General features: G+C 39.0%; 1 protein-coding gene across 4 annotated transcripts in view; it reads right to left on the reverse strand.

The window, feature by feature from the left end:
* Positions 1 to 11,555: 11,555 nt before the first annotated feature.
* NETO1 (neuropilin and tolloid like 1) overlaps positions 11,556 to 19,875 on the reverse strand; it is a 99,835-nt gene continuing 91,515 nt past the window's right edge. Inside the window, exon 11 of one of the 4 annotated variants that reach the window (XM_070420458.1) lies at positions 11,556 to 13,969. The gene's annotated coding sequence lies outside the window, so the exon portion shown is untranslated. Of the gene's footprint in view, positions 13,973 to 16,221; positions 19,501 to 19,875 lie in introns of those variants that run through there. The other 3 variants (XM_070420459.1, XM_070420457.1, XM_070420456.1) reach the window with 3 other exon arrangements.

Consider the following 19,875-nt stretch of genomic DNA (forward strand, 5'->3'; position numbering starts at 1 on the left):
CTTAATTGACAAAAGTATTCCAGGAAAAGCTTAGATACCATGGGGTTTGGTGTGTCATTCTGATCTGTCAGAAGGGGATTTGGGTCTCTTATCACACTGGCCAGTCCAGAGTGGTGCATGGCCACAGGAGGCCATTCTATCTTGGGTTCTATCCATTCTTCTGCACTTTCACTCTTATCATGAGGATTTTGTCCTCATGAAATCAAATTAACCTCTTTAAATTCAGGCACTATATCTACAGCCAAAGTGGGAAAAAGAGAAAGTAAAAGTTATAGGATACCTGAGTCCTGTTCTTTTTGGTTAAAGATGGTCTTCCCAGAATCCACACTCAGTGGACTTTTATTTAGCTACTAGAGGCCCAGTGCACAGATTCGTGCACTGGTGGGGTCCCTTGGCCTGGCCTGTGGGGATTGGGCTGAAACCAGCTCTCCGACATCCACGAGGGGTCCCAAATTGCAAGAGGGCGCAGGCCAGGCCAGGGGACCCCACCGGTACACAGGCACCAGGCCTCCGACACCCTCCAATGGGTCCAGGGTGCGGGTGAAGCAAATTCAGGGCTGACAGTGCCCCAGCACCAACCTAACACATGGCTGATTCCGCAAGGAATCGGGCTTCTTCCTCTACTGGTGGAAGTGTCTTCCCCCTGATGGTCATTGCATGTAATAGCTACAGGGTTAATGGTTGGACGGTCGCTTAGGCTTTTATATATATAGATCATGGACTAGAACCGGTTCTTGTGGTCATGCCTAGCTGGGGAGGTGAACGTTTCACTGGGCACACTGATGCTCTGAACAAAATTGAGATTCTATCATGAAAGGAAGAGGGTGCCATAGTGATGACACTCTAAAGCAGTGGTTCTCAACCTGTGGGTCGCGACCCCTTTGAGGGTCGAATGACCCTTTCACAGGGGTCACCTAAATACATCCTGTATATCAGATATTTACATTACGATTCATAACAGTAGCAAAATTACAGTTATGAGGTAGCAACGAAAATAATTTTATGCTTGGGGGTCACCACAATATGAGGAACTGTATTAAAGGGTCGCAGCTTTAGGAAGGTTGAGAACCACTGTTCTAAAGGCTAAAGGGCTCCCGATGGTATTGGGGATGACATGCTTCTTTAAAAAACAATCCTAAATTAGAAGAGTCTGAAGGTTCAGAGAAATGAGAGTTTGTCATTGTCACCTCAATTTTAACTACCCTCTAAATGCTCCCTATTCATACCATGCAGTTAATTAATGTAAATGGTAGTTTCTTGGAATAGACTCATTAGGTAAATCCCAAATGAATCTCAGGCTGCCAGTTAGAAATAAAAAGAAGTAGGCTGCATACAGCTACTGCATTAATTAGAACCCATCTGGTTTCAGGAAAGGACGCCAACTCCTCCACAGGCCAAAAGGACTTGTTTTATCTACTCTGACAATATCAGCACCTAAAGCTCTGTGTCAACTGAGTTGATGATTGGTATGCCAAAGGGGCTGCAGCTGTTTCTTCTGGGGCTCCCACGGTTCTCTAACTCCAACCTGCTTCTAGGAGTCATTAAATTCCATAACATTATGGCCAAAGATATGTAGTATTTAAATTTTCTTTATAAAGAGACATTTTCTCCTTTGAGATTTTGTTAGTATGGAATCAAACGTGGTCTTGGGAAATGAAAGCCTCTTTGCAGATGTATTGGGATCTGTCTTATTGCTTCCCGACATCATTCATTTTGTAGACTATGTGGGGCATTATTCAAGCAGCACTGAACGAGCAGTTGGGAGAATGAAATTGTATTCTCTGATCTGCTGCAAGACATTTCTGGCCCTGAATTTCTCATCTCTAAAGCCAGCATTTTGCAGCAGATGACTCCCAGATGGCTGTCATCTCATACACTCTCTCCACCATAAGGCAGGCCTTCACTGTGTGCCTTTCAATATATTCTTCAGATGCCCACATGTCTCTATGGAGACCATTTGACATTGTTTTCTTTTATTAGAAGGTAAAGAGTCACTTAAGTGGTGTGGACTTTGTAGTTAGGCCAACTGCATTGGAATCCTCCCAGAGAAGATGGTGGTCACTGTGAGGTCAAGAGGAGACAACATACATGAAACAACCAGATCAATATCAGGTATGTGGGAACATATCTTTTTAACTTTCTCAGGGAAGTAGCTGCTTTCACAATATTCAATTTATACTTACAGTCTGCAATATAAGTTTATATACATCATTGCATTTATGCCTTCCTACAGCTTGAATCTATGATACAATAGTTATCTATTGACTTGTCTTCCATATGAGGATATGTTCATATTTAAATTTCTAGTCCCAAATAGGTGTCTGACACAGAAACTGCACTTCATAAGTGTTTATTCCATATATAAACCCATGGTTGAAGGATTAAGTGGACACATTAGTAGTTTTTGGGATACAAAAATGAGAACGCTTTTCCATGAGCACAAATTATTTTATTGCAAAATTTTATTATGTATATAATATGTACACATATAATTATATATACATTAAAGCACTCTCAATACTTACCATAAAGATATATTTTAGGGGTTTTTTTTGCTAATCAAATTAATAAACAATCTTGTTTTTTTTTACTAAGAGCCTGAGAAGACCTGTAGAAAAGGATCAAATTGTCATGAAGATACATAAAATCTATGTGTACAGGACTACTCATATTTGTTAATTAAAGTTTAACATTTTAATTTAAGTTTAGATTCTTTTCAGGAGCAATATATCAAATTATTTCCAGTTGGAAGACAATACAGTACTTTATTGCTTTGGAAGAATGTGGGTGGGAGACAAGTTTCTTCGTGAACAAAATTGAAAAGTTGAGTTTCTTGCTTCCAGTAACTAGATTCTTACATATGTTTCTCAATACCTTTCTTATGAAAAAGGATTTAGGAAAGGACTGAGGCAATGGCAGAGACCTATGACAGCTTTAGAGTAAAAAAGAAAAAAAAACAGAGCCCTCTCTCATTTATCTCTAATACTGTACTGTGGGGAGATGGACAACACACCTGAAACCATGGACCTGGAGGTGAGAACAAAGCCCCAGCTTTCAGCTCCATAGAAGCCAGCTGTGAAAAGTTAGCTCAGATGTTTTCTTATTGAAAATGCTAAGAGAAGATAGAGTTCAGAAAGGCAAAAGTTACTGAGCAAAGCATAAACATATTTGGAGAAATGAAAAGAGAAAAAGAAGAGAGGGAGAGGGAGAGAGAAAAAGGGAGAGAGAGAGAGAGAGAGAGAGAGAGAGAGAGAGAGCCACTCCAAGCAAGTCTGGAGCTGGCCTTGGAACTTTTTTATATTATCATATAATTTACACAAAAACTCTATAAGGTGTGTATTTTAGTTCAATTCTTTTTACATATACTGACACTAAGGCTCAAAGAGGGCAATGAAACTTACAAAAGTCACTGATATTTTCATTTTAAATCTCAAATTTAGTGTGCTGCATGCCAAAGATCTTTCTAATTTCTATGATTTTAATTAAACATTTTAAATAACAAATTCTGATCCTTGATTTTCACACTTCAAATTGAAATATCTTTCTGAAAGACACCTGCCTTACAGGACTCATGTCATAGAGAGGTGAGGTGGATTGTGTAATTGTCTCCAACTATTTGTTCCCTCTTTTTTCTAAGATAACCTTACATCCCTCCCATTGAGTCTGGGTCTGGTCATGTGACAGGTTTGGCCAATGGAATGTGAGCAAATGTGCAATGAGCCAAGACCAAGCAGATGCCTCAGAAATATCACTTGAGTTTCCTCCAACTCTCTTGGTTTTTCCTCCCCAATGAGGATAGCATGTCCTCAGTTAGGACTCCTCCTGCAGACGAGATTCCGGAATGAGAACCATGGGGAGCAGAGCTGGTGGAGCCCACTTACAGCCCCTGACAGGCCAGGAGAGTGAGAAATCAATGTGGTTCACACGAGCCATTGAGTTAGTATCTTACTGATGCCAAGCTGAGCATTGTAGCAGAACCATTCGCTTATGCATGAAACATCAAAGCTAAAGTAGTCCATCTAGAATATTGCCCCTTGATATGAAAAAACACACCTAAACGTAAACTATATTTAAAAATATATTTAATTTGAATCACTGATACATTCATTTATCAAATATATATTGATAATCTGGTCTGTTCCTTGGCCTAGATTAGACCCTGTAAATAGACAAATAATTAAAACATTCAATACAGAGTGCCTGCCTACTATGGAGTTTTCAGTCTAGGGATGACTTTTCTATCCTAATTGTTGGCACCTAGAAGTAATGTTTATTTCCCTTTGGTGGGATTAAGGAATGGGCAGTGAGCATCACCCAGCAGGAATACAGGAGGGCAGTACTGAGAGTTCACTGAAGACCAGTAACAGGTAGAATTTCAGCCAAAAAGAAGGTTAAATAACAGGGTTACGCAGGAAAAGTGGATAGTTAAATGCTCTAAAACTTAGTAACCAATATAGAAGTCTCCCAAGACCACAATAACAATTGTGTGTGTGTGTGTGTGTGTGTGTGTGTTTTCTGAGACAGTCGTTTAACTCTTTAAGTTTACATATTAAAACTTGGCATGACCTTGTTGAACACATGTAGAGACAAACACTATCAAATAAATTTCCTCTTCAGCATTTGTGTAATTTGTTATCACTCATGGTGGTGAGTGCAAGCAATTGAGCATTCTAAGTAAAATAGGCCTTTGTTGTCACTGGAGGTGATATTCTCTATTGGGAATGGGCCCCTGAGACATTTTCTATGACACTGTTTGGGAAAGTTTCACTATACATTTGCCATATTAGAGACCTCGGTCTTTCTCAAATATGCATTGATAGTTTGGTAAATAGTATCCTCAATAAATCACATTTTGAATTCACAACAGCATTCACTTATGTCTAACCAGATAATGTCTATCATCTGTGTTGATGAGAGATTGGCAGTGTGGTATGGAACAGTTTGATAAGACCATGGAGTGAAATACTAATACACCTGTGTATACCTTGATAGTAATTCAATGATAAATCCACAGAAGTATAATGGATAAAGATTATTTTATCCTTCAGAGACATAGATAGAATAGGAATAAGAAACACCTGTGGTGGAGAGACAGTCATTAATCTTTATTTAGTGGATGCTGATAGATGGGCCTGAATCTCATAATGTTAATTGCATTGAGCATTTAATAGCAGGTTTTATTTTCAAAACATTTCCTCTGCATTAATCTCCATGACAGCCTCATGACAGTGGGCATCCTTTTATATGCCTAGGTTTGTATACTCTGCAAAAGAGAAGCTGTTTTTTCCCCACCATACTAGCGTTTAATATGCTACCACTTGGTCCAGAGTAAGACCTTATATTTACAATAAAAAATTCCAGGCTTTAAAAATATATGCTTACCTGAACGTGTTATTTTCATGTTCTTGTACTACATTACCTATTACAAAAATATACAATTTCAGGTAACCTCAATGGGCTCAACATTTGAATACACTAATTAAAAGGCAGCCATATTAATAACAAAAAGTGAAGTACATTCTTTAGAGTAAAAATTTTAAAAAGTATAGTCAATATATACCAGAATCATGATCAACATATTAAATCCTTAGTCGCATTACTAGATATTGATAATAATATTGTTACTATTTCTGTTTTTATGATGTTCATAGCCATTCCCACATGTATGTTCAATCCACCTCTTCTCCTAAAAGTGCTCCTTGACCCGTAAAAGCAATTAGGGTAAAGCATTCACTTCATTTCTGCAGGCCTCTTTGCACATGTTAATCATTTATCTGGCACCTTCTGCCTTTTCCCCCATACTCAATTATGTAGAATTAAGTGAATTTATTGCAATTTAAAAAAAATTTTAAGATTCAAGTGTAGCCCTAACTGGTTTGGCTCAGTGGAGAGAGTGTCGGCCTGTGGACTGAAGGGTCCCAAGTTCAATTCCAGTCAAGGGCATGTACTTTGGCTGCGGGCACATCCCTAGTAGGGGTGTGCAGGCGGCAACTGATCGATGTTTCTCTCTCATAGATGTTTCTAACTCTCTATCCCTCTCCCTTCCTCTCTGGAAAAAAAAAATCAGTAAAATATATATATTTTTTAAAAAGATTCAAGTGTGTTACACCAAAGACCATTCTTTCCTTTCAGAAAAGAATCTCTGCACCTATCTGGGTGATAGCAGAATTGGATTAGGCCACAGGACAACTCTTCCATCCTTATCAGTCAGGAAGACAAAGTTCCTATAGCATTATAAGAATAAGGGGTTTATGGGAACGGGACTGAGCGTGGCCATAACTGCTCCCTCCGCCCGCCCTGTTGATCCCGCCCCGCCCAAAACCTGCGCACAGCCATTTGCCGATTGCCTCAGGCAAAGGCTGGATTAGCACCTCCCCAGAAGGCAGACGTTTTCCACACAGCTGATTTCCACAGCCAGCCGGCCTGGTGGTCAAACCCCTCTAGTGTTAACTACAACAATTAAGGCTTGGCTAGAACAAGACTGCGCACAGAGACCACAAGGGGGTGCACCAAGAAAGCATAAAAGATGCGGAGACAAAGAAACATGACAGAAATGGAGGATATGGAGCTAAGAATCGCAATTTTGAGGGCTTGCCATAAATTTGTGCAGAGCCTCACGAAAACTAATGAGACCCTCGATGCTACGATAAAGAAATTAGAAAGTAAGCATACACGGACTGAAATAAAGAATATTATACCCAATAGCAGATCAGAGGAGTACAATAATCAAATCAAAGATTCGACAAAAAACACCCAATTGGAAAAGCAAAATGAAAAAAGAATCCGAAAGTGTGAAGATAGTGTAAGGAGCCTCTGGGACAGCTTTAAGCAGTCTAATATCAGAGTCATTGGAGTGCCAGAAGATGAGAGACAGCAAGATATTGAAAACCTATTTCAAGAAATAATGGCAGAAAACTTCCCCCACCTGGTGAAAGAAATGGACTTACAGGTCCAAGAAGCAAAGAGAACCCCAAACAAAAGGAATCCAAAGAGGACCACACCAAGACACATCATCATTAAAATGCCAAGAGCAAAAGACAAAGAGAAAATCTTAAAAGCAGCAAGAGAAAGAGGCTCAATTACCTACAAGGGAGTACCCATACGACTGTCAGCTGATTTCTCAACAGAAACTTTGCAGGCCAGAAGGGAATGGCAAGAAATATTCAAAGTGCTGAATACCAAGAACCTACAACCAAGATTACTTTATCCAGCAAAGCTATCATTCAGAATTGAAGGTCAGATAAAGAGCTTCACAGATAAGGAAAAGATAAAGGAGTTCATCACCGCCAAACCAGTATTATATGAAATGCTGAAAGGTATCCTTTAAGAAGAGGAAGAAGAAGAAAAAGGTAAAGATACAAATTATGAACAACAAACATGCATCTATCAACAAATGAATCTAAGAATCAAGTGAATAAATAACCTGATGTACAGAATGAACTGGTGATTATAATAGAATCAGGGACATAGAAAGGGAATAGACTGACTATTCTTGGGGGAAAAAGGGGTGTGGGAGATGCGGGAAGTGACTGGACAAAAATCATGCACCTATGGATGAACACAGTGGGTGGGGAGTGAGGGTGGAGGGTGGGGTGGGAGCTGGAAGGAGGGGAGTTATGGGGGGAAAAAAGAGGAACAAATGTAATAATCTGAACAATAAAGATTTAATTTAAAAAAAAAAAAAAAAAAAAGAATAAGGGGTTTACTATAGGAACAGGGGATTGCAAAGACATGATAGGAGATGGGGAGTGCAAGAGTGGAAGGCATAGCTGAAGGAGTGGAGAGGCCATCCATTGGACCTATGATGGAAGCTCAGTGGCCAGACAGAAGCCAGAGCTGCTGGGTGGGATGTTGGAACCTCCATGTGTGATCATGACAGTGGAGAACAGAGAGCTTGTAGATGTGGCCACGGAGCTGCTGCCTTTGCCTACCATGACCTTGAGAAGAATGATTTCAACTCTATTGTCCTTCCAAATTCCGCATGAGTTTTTCTCATTGAAAAACTCCACCCAGAGCCAGAGAGGAAAGGAACGCTTCTAAAATAAGTCACGTGATCTTTGGAATGTTATTTAACTCCTTTGGACCCATCTCATCTGTAAAACAAAGCTAATAATTATACCTTATAAGGTTGTTGTGAGGCTTAACTGGGTAAATACCTGTAAAAAACTTAGAACAATGTCTCCCACAAACTGAACATTCAACAATGGTTACTTGGAATATATGCATGTGAGTGTTCTGGTGAAAATCCATCTTTAAATAATGTCAAGATTATTTTTTTGTATGGAATGAGTTTATCATAACAAGTTATAGTTTCATCTGATTAAGCCAGAAAAATGAATCTTCCCCCCTATATAATCAGAAAGTGCAGGGGTGCCAGAACCGGTTTGGCTCAGTGGATAGAGCATCGGCCTGGGGACTCAAGGGTCCCGGGTTAGACTCTGGTCAAGGGCATGTACCTTGGTTGCAGGCACATCCCCAGTAGGGAGTGTGCAGGAGGCAGCTGATCGATGTTTCTCTCTCATCAATGTTTCTGGCTCTCTATCCCTCTCCCTTCCTCTCTGTAAAAAATCAATAAAATATATTAAAAAAAAAAAAAAGAAAGAAAGTGCAGGGAACCACAATTTAAACAGACGACTGGCTGGGTCAAAATTACTCAATTCATCTATCAGCCATGTTTCCTTGTCTCCCTGACCCCTTGAGATAAGAGTTTGATGGTGATTGACTTTAGAAAGATTAAAATCCTTATCACTGGGTGATTAGATTTAGAGTCATTCCCTGTGAAAAAAATGGAAGTTTTAAATTTTTAACTTTTCAAGACCTGTGGCTAATTAGTTGGAATGTAAGTTTTGAACCCTCCTAGGAAATGCTCTGGAGGTGCTAGTAGATGAGGGCAGAATCTGTAAGGCACCAGTACCTATGCATATACTGCCCTGTAAGGCACCAGTACCTATGCATATACTGCCCTGCCATTTTGAAAAGAACTTTGTTACTAGAGAATAAAGTAAAATTTTGAGACCTGCAATAATTAATTAGGGTGCCCATAAATAAATTAAGAAGTTGCTAAGAGTTGGTCAGGTCAGGAATATAAATGAGAACTGGTACCCATGTTGCTTTTTGATTTTAATAGAAATTATATACCTCCTATTCAGTCCCCATGAGAACTGAGGAATACCCACTCCATAGAAGAGAATATTATAAACCTATGTATTGTGACCATATCAAATAGAATATCTCATGCTATAGAACTAATATTCGGGAAATAATTTTGCCAATACTATTTTTATATTGTGAAATTTAATTAGGCAAATTACCGGGGTTCTTGTTTCGGCATCTGGAAGGGTTCAGGAAATCTGGAAAAGGGGCTGTGCGTATCTTTTTCCCCAATTAAAGGCATTGGGGGTCAGAGGAGCTTAGCTAAAAGGAACTAAGATCTCCTATTCTCAGGACCCCATGCATTTTATTAACACAATTTGTCCTGAGGTGAGGCAGAGATAAACAACACTTCAAAGGGGTAGAGTTTCGTATACAAAGGCATTGTCAGAATGGGGGAATTAGCCTATGGCTGTTCAGGTGTTTGGCCAGTAGGAGGCAATAACATGTAGATTAAGATGCCCTGAGCTGTCTGGCAGCCAAGCAATTATCCCTTTTCAGGTTTGGGGAAATGCCTTTAGCCATTCCCAACAGGTAACAACATATGTGACTCAGCCCTTGTTGAGTCCTCAAGTTCCATCAACCTTTTGATGAAACTCTTGAAATTATGACATGCTAGAATTGGCTTCCAGCAGCAAAGTTTCATAAGTTAAAAGACTTTCAGGGGAGAATTTAAAAATGTCCTTAGTGATGGAAACTGTTTCAGTTAAAATTCATCCTAGTCCTCTGGTTAGTAAAACAGAAAACACACTAGCTATGTATCAGCAGGTAAAAGGGATATTACACAATTCGAAAGGCTCGGAAAACAAAAGGGAGTAAGGAGGTAACACATGGATAATAAGCTCTACAAAGCTTGACTCGCCCTAGGACAGAGGAAACAATAGGAACAAATGGGAGGTTTCAGACTCTGGAATCCAGAAGGCTTTCTGCAGAGGCAGCGCTCAGGGCTCCCAGGAGGGCACCCGGCCTGTTGCAGATGCCTCAGGGGGCTCTGTGCAAGTATTAACAGCAGCTAGAGATGACTGTTAAATCCATGTACCATTTCTTAGACCAGTGGTTTTCAACCTGTGGGTCCCAACCCTTTTGGCGGTCGAACGACCCTTTCACAGGGGTCGCCTAAGACCATCCTGCATATCAGATATTTACATTACGATTCATAACAGTAGCAACATTACAGTTATGAAGTAGCAACAAAAATAATTTTATGGTTGGGTCACAACATGAGGAACTGTATTTAAAGGGCCAGAAGGTTGAGAACCACTGTCTTAGACGATGCTCACAGTAACAGGAAGAAACCAGAAAAGCAAGTCCTTAATGTCGCCTGCCCCGAGTCTTTCAATTTTCCTCTGTTATCCTCTGTTAGGAGATCTGAATGGGGGTCAGCTGGCAAAGGAGTTGGTTAGTTTGCAGAGTCCCAGGCCTAGTAATTAGGATTTGAAGGTGAGACCTATCTCACCAACTAGTATTGTTCTTAAAAAAAAATAGATGCCTATTTCCAAGTGCCTATAGGAGAAGCATCTGGACAGAAAATACCTATATAGTTTATCAAAGTCTCAGATAGGTGGGAGAAAAAGCTTGGCTCTAGAACAGGAATAGAGAGAGAAAGCATTTTCTCCTCAGTGCATCAACATTTTATTAAGTACTTTAATAGTATTGAGTAATGAGAGTTAATTAACTGTTTAAATACATAAAGACTATCCCTTCAGAAAGTTGGGCAAGTTTATTATATGCAAATGTGTTCCTAGAATACATAATTTACAATAATAATCTATTTGGAACAGCTACCTTTTAAAGAGTAATTTTTTTAAAAAGACACATTTATTCATAACCTAGCATATGTGAGAAACAAACAATATCAATGGTTTCTAAGTAGCTGAATTGATATATACGTTGAGCAATTCTACTTGAATATTATTCTAAGTTTTGTTGCTTTAAAACTTGCTATTTTTTTGTATTTTATGTGAGTTTGTTTTGAAAACAACCTATAAATTACATGTGTTTTTTAAAAGAGTATGTGTCTATAACCATGGTTATTACATAGTACTTCTGGCTTTCTTTAGAGTCTGGCTTAGTTCTGCAACTTCTAGAAAGAAGGGCTAAGCCGTACAAGCCAGGCATAAGGTCCGGACTGTGCTTCTGTGACTAATAAAGGAATTTATTTCTGTAAAGTTATTTCTCTACTCATTTCCTCAATTAACAGGCCCATATTGACTATGCACTTAGCAGCTATTTGGAAGGGTACCCAGATGGGTCAGTCCTGATGCCTGTGTTCAAATACTCTTGTTCTACAAAGGAGCCATTCTCAATGGCATGTTAATAGTAGACCTGTGTTGGTATCTGCTCCAGTACCATACACATTGATGCCAAATGATGACCTTAGAGCTAACGGGCCATGTGTGGGCATTGTTCTTTTCCATCTGACTCTCCCTACATTCCTTCCAGTGACCTTGCTGTAACAACCCCTCATGAACTGATGCCAGCTGATGAGTGCCTTTGAAAGGTGAGGCCTTGTCCTGAGTTGTCTAAACCCAAGGCACTGTCAAGATAGAAAGTTCCACTGTGTCAGTGATGCCTGGTTCACAGACTTATAAAAGCACAGCATAGAGGAGACACTCGTCCCACTCTGAAGGACCAACTGGTAAGACACAAAGGTGAAAATGATAGCCTCCACCCTGGCATCACCAATTTCACATTGTTTATGGACACCATCTCCAGTGCTTCTAGCAACTATCTTCACTAGCTATAGTTTTCTCTGTCTTACAGAAAGGAACATGAAGCTCAGAGGATTCAGACATTTCTAAGAACATACACATTGTACAAAGTGAAACTAAAATTTGAATTAGTCCTATAGAAAGCTATTTTCACTGCCTTATACCACATTTGTAGGTCATAGTTATGGTCACAAAACCCCAGTTACTGACATAACTGTGTATATGTGTATATAGGTGTGCTTATCCAAGATTGTGCTATCATGGGGATTTACACAAAGCAATTGTCGGGATTGAAAACAGGACTTTCTTTCAAGTGTTGCTATTTCTGTGTATACTTGATGATGAGGGCTTTTGGGGTCACTTTGGAGCTCTGGAGTTCAATGTTATTGAATAAGATGCTACAATAAAATGTCCAAAACGTCACACGGGTGACACAAGAAAAAATCTGTGGACTCTAGAAATCTCTCTTTATCATTGCTCTTTATAGATGGTACATTTGCTACATTAACTTTACATACAACATAGAAAAAATATTTATTTATAATGTACTAGAGGCCCAGTACACGAAATTCATGCGGCGGGGGTGGGGGGTGGGGGTGGTCCCTCAGCCCAGCCTGCCCCCTCTCACAGTCCGGGAGCCCTCAGGGGATGTCCTACTGATGGCTTAGGCCTGCTCCCCATGGCCTCCCTCTGCTGGAGACAACCAGGTTGATCAGGGGAAGGTGCCACCCCATCACCCCGCTGCTGCTGCCACTGCTGGCCACTGCAGATGCCAAGGTGTTTTCATCAACACGGACTCCAGTCCCTTCACCACAAAAAAAATGACGACTTTCTTTAGGCATTTTCAAGATGTCTCTTTCATAGGATATGACATTTCTTTCTTTTTTTCTTTTTTTATCCTCACCTGAGGATATTTTTTCATTGATTTTTAGGGAGCATGGAAGAGAAAGGGAAAGACAGAGAAAAACATCAATGTGAGAGGCACACTTCAATTGGTTGCCTCCTGCATGAGCCCTGACCTGGGCCCCAGCCAGGGATAAGCCTGCAACCTAGGTACATGCCTTTGATCAGAATCGAACCCAGACCCTGCAGGCTGAGGCTCTATCCACTGAGCCAAACCAGTGAGGGCAGGATATGACATTTCTTAGCCCCTCCAGCAGCAGACCTTCATTTATTCCTCCAGGAGTGAGGTGGAAAAACCCTAGATCACCTTCTTGGATTATTACCCAAGTTACCAAGAACACTGCGAGTAGCATACAAAAAGCTTAGCCAATGAGCAGTAAGGAAAGGTGTTTCCTCTGCAGCTCATGCACAGAGGCGGGACTGCTGGCATGCGTGGCTACTGGGGTGGGCCCCCCTGTGTGTGTCTCCACTCCGGGGCAGGCCCCCTGTCTCCCGGCCTGCGCCACCCGTGGCTTGCCTCACCGTGCACGCAGTCCCCTCCCGCCCATCTGAGCGCGCAGCCTCTTCCTGAGCCGGTCGTGACTGTTACAGCGTCCTGGCTACTTTGTGTATTACCTCTTTATATATCCACCACCACCATAGAAAGTATCATCATTACTAGTGACAGAATTGCTAAGATTGCTAAGAGACTACTTACATGTAAAACGCTCAAATAATGTTTAGCATATAGCATTTAATACAGTCAGCCATAATCTTGAAATGATAAAATATGGCAGAAAGTAACTTGAAAAGCAAGACAGATTTCTAGATATCAAACAATTCCATCAGTTATATTTTAGTGCTTTTTCTTCTGTACTGTTTTGATTTTTCTTTTATTTATTCCAATCTCATTCAATTTAGCAAACACACTGCTGTCCAAGGATTCCACCAAAAGTACAATTTTTAAACCATCCTTTGCTGAGATACATGAAAATATTCTCCTTTGAATAAAATATAAACTCCTCTGGATGGCATGACACACACTCAGAAATCATGAAGGATAATGTCAACCTACTCTTCCAACTATATTCCCTATTTCTCCTTTTGTGTACTCCTATGCTCCTGCCAACTCAAGCATCCGGCCTTCCAAGGCTGCCTCCACTCCGGTCTCTCCAGGTGGAAATCTCTCCCTGATCCACATCTGACAATGGTCTCGTCTTCCAGACCTGCTTAGAAGGACAACAATACAATAAACCTCTCTTGATCCCCTTAAGAACATATTTGTATCCCCATATTTATGCTACGTCTTCGTTAGAAAACATCATCTGCATTACATTCTCTTATCAGTTGAATATATGTTATCTTCCATACAAAATTAGAAGGCAGAAATCAATTAGCTTTTCAAGATGAAAAACTTAGATAATAATTGTGGGCTTCATTTGCCTTATCTAGATCTTCTAAGCACACTTCCTTCTATAACGCTCCATAATTATGGTCCTCTCTGGATTGTCACCTTTCTTTCTCATCCCCAAACACTTAAGAAGAAGCCTGGGATATAGATTGTACAGGCTCAAAAAAGGTTGCTTATGTTTTTTAAAAAATATATATTTTATTGATTTTTTTACAGAGAGGAAGGGAGAGGGATAGAGAGTTAGAAACATCGATGGGAGAGAAACATCCTACTGGGGATGTGCCCGCAACCAAGGTACATGCCCTTGACTGGAATCGAACCTGGGACCCTTCAGTCCGCAGGCCAACGCTCTATCCACTGAGCCAAACTGGTTAGGGCAAGGTTGCTTATGTTAATATTGCACTTAACTTATGAGAAAGTGAATAAAGAGTACAAATTTTATGTCATACAATAGAAGTGTTTTCTTTTAAATACTTTGTACATTATACCTTCTGGTCACTTTTACATTTTGTGTCGATATCTGTGACTATTAAGAGGACAGAAAAAAAAGCATTTCATAGAGTGAACCAACATAAAAACAGCATGCCTCAGGGCTGGGAGAGCGGTAAGACTCGGAAACAAACAAGAGCATCTTGACTGGCCCTAGCCAGTTTGGCTCAGTGGATAGAACGTCGGCCTGCAGACCAAAGGGTCCCGGGTTTAATTCCAGTCAAGAGCACATACTTTGGTTGCAGGCTCCTCCCCTGCCCGGGCCCTGGTCGGGGCTCCTGCAGGAGGCAACCAATTGATGTGTTTCTCTCACATCAATCCTCGGGTGAGGCTTAACAACAACAACAAAAAAGCATCTTGACTGGAATTGTCATGGATGTAAGGAAGTGGTTTAACTTTATGATCATGCTGGTGCAGGGATAAGAACCTTCTGGAAACCACCCTTAGAAAATGACAGGCGTCTGAAGTAGGTTGAGTCTATTATTCACACTTCTGAGGAACTGAAGACATAATCAGAGGGTGTTTACTTCTTTAATAACACACAAGGAAGTACAGAACCAGAGGCCATGATAAGAAATAATGAGAAATTAGGGGTGTCTGACATAATTACCCTGTTTGATTTTTTTTGGAATAATAAAACTAAGTGAAAGAAATCCAAAATACAACTTAAGTTCATTAATAAAATTAATCAGGGTAATTCTATATTAACAAAGGGCCTCAGATTTATTGAAAAGGATTTTTAATAATAAAACACACTTCTGGCTATTTTTACAATATAATTTATTTTGCTATTTTACTCAACCTTTCAGAGGGGCATGGAAATAGTAATTAAATGACTAAGAGAATAATTAATTCAAATCTATATAATTTCTTAACTAACAATTTCTTGGCTGGGATCTCTGTGTCATGAGTGATAGTAATGAGCAAAGGGAAGAAGTGTTAGTAAACATGAGATAGAAAGTCACTAATTGGCTTCAGTAAAGTTGTATAAAACTGAAAACTACTCTTCAAATCATACACATTTAGGATTCAGATAATTTCAAAGATTTTGTTTATTAAACCTACCCCCACTTTTGAAGTTGGATTCTGACAGAACTCATTTTCATCACTGAAATATACAAACTTCATAAAAAGATAAAGTACTATTATTTATTTTATCATCAAAACACCAATAAAGTATTTATTATTATACTAGAGGCCAGTGCTCGAATTCGTGCATAGGTTGAGTCCCTCAGCCTGGCCGGCAATCGGGCCCACGGGAGGTTGGCTAAGGGGAGGAGCTGCAGGAAGTTGGCTGGCAGGGGGAGGGGCCTCGGGAGGTTGGGGCTATTGGGGCTGGCCAGCAGGGGTGAGGGGATAGGCCATGGGAGGTTGGCCGGCTGGCTGGAGGGAGGGGCCACAGGAAGTTGGCTGTGGGAGCGCACTGACCACCAGGGGGCAGCTCCCATGTTGATCGTCTGCCCCCTGGTGGTTAGTGTGTGTCATAGCGACCAGTTGACCAGTCATTTGGTTGTTCAGTCATTTGGTCACTTAGGCTTTTATATATATATAGATTAATAAAGATAACAGAAACCACTATCATGTTTTGCAATTTATTATGATATTCTGAGGTCAAGGAAAATCCATTCACGGACTTCTTTAAAAAGCTTACCTAATTTGAGGAAAACCCAAATTCCTAAGGGAAAAAATAGTTTAGGTGACTATTCAGATAATGTCAAAGATCTAACTTTATTAAACACCAAGAAAGACAGTTTACGGAGTCGGACCCATTGAAATAATTCTAGTAGAAAAAAAACAACGTGAAACAGAAAAGTCAGCATCTCCACAATGTGGATTGGTCTCCTTGAAAAGTCCAACAACATGACCTCCAATTAGATTTATAGCCACATTTTGATTTTCTAATCAAAGGGAAGTTAATTATGGCAAATCAAACATTGCATGCCTATTATGCAATATGATGCATAAAATGGCATGTGCGTAAAATCAGTCACAGAAAAATCATACAGGTATTTCCTAGTCAGCACATCAACTTGAATTAGGCCATTGAAAAGCACTTGAACAGAAAGAAAGAGCTCAGTTCAGGACCTCAGAGGCATTTCACATAATGACATGCCTCCCAGATCTTGAAAGTGAATTCAAACAGAGAAACAAAATGGAAACAGCTATTTCCCAATTAACTAACATCATGTATAATTACATTATTGAAAACATGGAATTAGGATTATTTGAAATCACTTTATCAAAAATATAATTATTTCTTAAAATAACATGACTTGAAACATCTCCAAAGTCTTGAAACCACTCCTTCCTTACCTACCTGAGTCTGCCCAATTGGGTGTAAACCAAAGGCTAATATTCAGGTGACCTGGCCTGATATTGTCAGGAAATTGGAGTTTTTGACATATGGATATATTTCAATACTGGTCTTTAAAGAGTCTGCTCTGGGGGCATCCAAAGAACATCTCCCAGGTATCATGGAGCCCCCTACGTGCAAGATCCAGCATGAAGAGTGATGGCCAAAGACAACAGCCACCTCCAAGACTCTGCCTCAGCATTACCACTACTATCCTTTCTGATTAGTCAATGCTCACTGATAAGAATCTTTTAATATTACCCCTAAAAGGGCCTATTCTTCATTTGTTTTCCCATGAAGCTGATGTGTATTAAATAAATACATGCAATCCAGTGTTATTATTATAGTTGGTGTAGTTGGATATTTAAGTCTCCATTAGTGGATTTCTGGTGCATATATATTTTATGTTTTGAACTAGCAAATCAGAAGACTTCTGTATATTTAGAAGGAACTGTAGAAGAACAAGGCCTTTGGATGGCTATGGACAGATGATTGTAGAGGGTTCACCTAATTTATTTTCCTGCCTTTTTGCTGTTCTAAAGGGCCTTGACATGTAGATTATACTTTTCTGATTCATTCAAAGTGTAAAGGTCCCTATGATGATGTCTAAATAAAGTAATATGAGAAAAATATTGCTAATCGCTTCCAAAAAATAATATCTGGATGCATTAAACTTGAATTAAAGGGCATAAATATAGCCATGCTAATAAATAAACCAGTCAAGTCAAACAAAAAAGGCTAAATTTTAACATAAGCAATGTATATAAAAATATGTAGCAAAATAAAAACATATCTTTATTGTGCTCAATATATTTTTTTCTACTCACCAACTAATCACATTCATGGGAGTGACTATTTCTGGAAATTGACATTTTAAAAAATATAGACTATTCAGAGTTAGGATATTTGTTTATTTTTTCTATCACTAAAATTTTCTTTCCCCTCCCATTTATTTGTATGTGTGACATATATAAAATTGAATTCCTGATGGGGGTGTATGTGAATAATTAATCTATTAGGTTTGTGAAGTCAACTTGATTTATAAGGTTTAAATTGTGATACACCAGACACCTTTGCTGTTTAAAGGACAGAATTCTATAGAATTCTGTAATTTTAAACATGTATGCAAGCCAATTTATAATAATTCCTTTTTAAAAATTTATTTTCTAGGAATACATATTCAATATTTAAAAAGTATCCAATCATTGAATCAAATCTAATAGAGTGTGTATATCATTCAACAGCAGTTAAATATATTACATGATTTGACTTTACTTATATTTAAACACATCTTAATTAGTTAAGACTTCACGTATCATATGTGTGCCTCAGTATAAGAACAACTCAGAATGGTGTAATTTGGGTCCTGAAATGGCTGGTGGTTTAAAAGCATTTATAAAAGACTTTCCTATTCTAAAACCAGAATGCAATCCATAAAATTTTGGAGATAAGCCTCAATGCTAAAGGGCATCCTGACACCTACAGTGAGGAAAGAGTTGATATAAAGTGTGTAAGTCAGTTTTTTTTCACTCTAACGGAAGAAAACATTTCTCTTAACTCAAGTTAGGAAATTATTGTACATTTTTATATATCTTTATATAAAAAGTTACAAGGAGCAAGCAGATGATACAAAGACATGGTGGAGAGACAGCAGGGTTGGCGAACGCATGCTTTTTACAATGTGTCTCAGAGCGAGGGTAGTGTTCCAACCGAAATATCCAGAACTGACATGCAGGGGTTTTCTCAAACTGTCTGTCAATTCAGTCAAATTGCTAAGTGCTGAAGCAAAAACATTGCTATTGAAGGGTATAATAAATGGCAAAATGCTGATTTCAAAAACTATTTCTGAAACTGGGTAATTTCCTTTGATATAAAATAAACAAAATAAGGAAATCAGGGGTACAGAAGAAAGACCAAAGAATGAGACTTTTCTTATTGCCCTCTGGTCATTTTACTCATTACTTCTGGCTGCATTTATTCCTAATACAACAGACGTGTATTCTCAGTCCAGAAAACCTCTGGCTGCTGTTCCCATGGTCCACATTTTCACTGTTGCATGTTCAGACTCACTCAGGACGACTATTCTCAATCAGTCTATGTAATAAAAACAACGTACATGTGACACCAAGTTCATCCCAAATCGTGTTTTTTTTTTCACATATCACACAATATACAATTATATAAGAGACGTGAAACAACATAGAAACAAAGTGGAAGTGAAAGTAAAAATGAATAGTCTGAATCAGGAACTAATTTCTTCTTCAAGTTTCCAGTAAATCTCAAAATGTATTTAAATACTAAGGAGCACTTGGTGGCCAGCAACCAAATTACGAAATGAACACATCATTGTGCAGCGGGGATGTCTTGCCGAAGAAATAACAAATGTCTGTAATTCTTAAGTTTGGGTAAAGGCAGTGGAATGGATTTAGAAATATGTCCACTTTTCACAATTCACTATAGAATTTTCTTTGCACAGTGCCCATGTTTGTATAAATAGTTCTTCTCTGAAAATGAAACACAGTTAAAACAATTTCTGCCAGTGAAAAATACACACAAATACACCAATTTATCAAGGTCATCTAGAGTCAAGGTCATCTAGATTCTAGAACATGGAATTGCATTCACCTATTTTAGGAATAGTTGGTAGGTCTGAAGAGTTTTTAAGAGATTAGCTGTCAAACAAATTTTATTGGAAACAAATTAGTCTAATATAGATATAGACTATCAAGTGATACAAGTAAAGCCATTCTGATACTCAATGACAAATAAGAGGCACACAAAGACAGCTGGTATTTATGAAACATTTTACATGTCAAGCATTCAACATAACTTGCATTTAATTTTCATGACATAAGCTACACATTCATGCAAAAATAAGA

This window comes from Myotis yumanensis, unplaced genomic scaffold, assembly GCF_028538775.1.
Source record: "Myotis yumanensis isolate MYYU_CA2020_CCGP unplaced genomic scaffold, mMyoYum1.0.hap1 SCAF_7, whole genome shotgun sequence".
In the NCBI taxonomy this organism is placed as follows: Eukaryota; Metazoa; Chordata; class Mammalia; order Chiroptera; family Vespertilionidae; genus Myotis; species Myotis yumanensis.